Source organism: Fukomys damarensis, unplaced genomic scaffold, assembly GCF_012274545.1.
Source record: "Fukomys damarensis isolate Sample0158 unplaced genomic scaffold, DMR_v1.0_HiC HiC_scaffold_12, whole genome shotgun sequence".
NCBI lineage: Eukaryota > Metazoa > Chordata > Mammalia > Rodentia > Bathyergidae > Fukomys > Fukomys damarensis.
Genome location: NW_022900924.1, coordinates 36,983,954 through 36,985,551, shown reverse-complemented (window position 1 = coordinate 36,985,551; position 1,598 = coordinate 36,983,954). Strand labels below are relative to the sequence as shown.

The 1,598-nt window shown below is 40.7% G+C and overlaps 1 pseudogene; it reads left to right on the top strand.

Annotated features, from left to right (window-relative positions):
* The first annotated feature begins 555 nt into the window (after positions 1-555).
* LOC104867914 lies at positions 556-1,275 on the top strand (annotated as a pseudogene).
* Positions 1,276-1,598: the final 323 nt, after the last annotated feature.

Below are 1,598 nucleotides of genomic sequence, written 5' to 3'. Positions count from 1 at the left end.
AAACAAAAAAAAATTTTTTTTTTTAGAAACAGTTCAAAGTAGAAAACCAGCAGAACTCTCTTTTCACTTAATGTGTCCTGTATGATTTTCCCTTTCAAGAAAATTATCTGATTTAACAAGTAGCAATGTAAGATCCTAAGTTAAATTTGAATTTCAGATAAAGAACACGTAAATTTACTGTCTGTGTATCCTATGCAATTCATGGTAGAATCTTATAATGCTTTCTGTTGTTATTGGTTGTTTTAGATTCAAATATATCTAGGATTTTCATCTTATATTAAGTACAAGCCTTTGTCTTCTTTAGTTTGGTTAAACTCTCAGAACTCTTAGTCTGACTTTTTTTTTCAAGGGTTGACTCAAATGCAACTGAAACCAAGGTTTTTCTTGTTTCTCTACCTACAAATAATTCTTCCTACGGCTAACTCCAGCAGAATATAATCTACACTTCACTTGCAACACTGAAAGATTAAACTTCTTATGAAAATTATTTCCCCCATTGGTGTCTCATCCCCACCTGGCATCCATGGCCACCTACTGATCCAGGCACTGATCTGCATGGTAAGAGGATCTGGGGCTTGCACAGCCACTCTCTTAGCTGGTAAAACTGAACTTAATTCAGTGAGTCCTGAGGATGAAGGTGGGTAGGCATTACAAGATTCTGGCCACGAACTTGACAGCTGCTTAACCTCAGTGCAGAAGAGAGCAATTCAGATCCTCTAAACGGTGCTGGATACCATTGATCAGATGCGGCTGCCAATGGTGAGGACCTGACACTCAATAATGAGTGGGTACTAAGAAGGGTCTGATTGCCTTCAGTAAAGCAAAATCTTCTGCCAAACACTATGATGCCTGGGTAAAGGTTCTGAGTGTTTTTATGATGTCCCACCACTTTTGATGATGCCCAGTGAAACCTTTTATTGCAACATTATTAAGAATAACAGGTAGGCAGACATCACTGAAGATCAGTTCACTTCCTGTAAGAATCTGAAGAACAATATTTCCAGAGCTCTGTCCTTTTGGAATTAAGAAATTGTCCCTAGGTCAAGGTAGGACAAAAAGGTTTAAATTACAGCCCATGGCAACAGCCTGTGGGGCAGAGTCAAGCATCTCGAGAATCTCTCCGAAGAAGCTGTCATAGATCTGAACCTGCTAGTTGGTGTTTTTATTGCACATAAATTGGACAAGAACTTAAAGCCTAACAAATCCCTGCAATTCCTGGTGGATGAAGAGATCATACATAGAATCTGTGTCTGCCACTGGCAAGGCCATGTGTGAAGGCAAATAGGCAGACTACTACCCCATGGAGTGCCTTCCCTGCCCATCCATCTCTTCCCACATTTCCTGTGCACTTGTCACAATGACTGCATCAGTAGGCGTCTTACATTGGAGCTGCAGTCTGGGGATCAGTAACTCACATATATTTTCATTTAAGCATTTTGTCTCTTGTCCCCACTGCCTTCACAGAACCTAGTCAGAAGAGCATCTTGAGGGCACAAGTTCCCAGTCCAAGCTCAGGTAAGGCTTTCCTTTCCTAGGAGAATTGGGAGGTAATGATCACAGTTTTTCTTAGTGCTTAGGGGACAGAGTGCAATCATGCC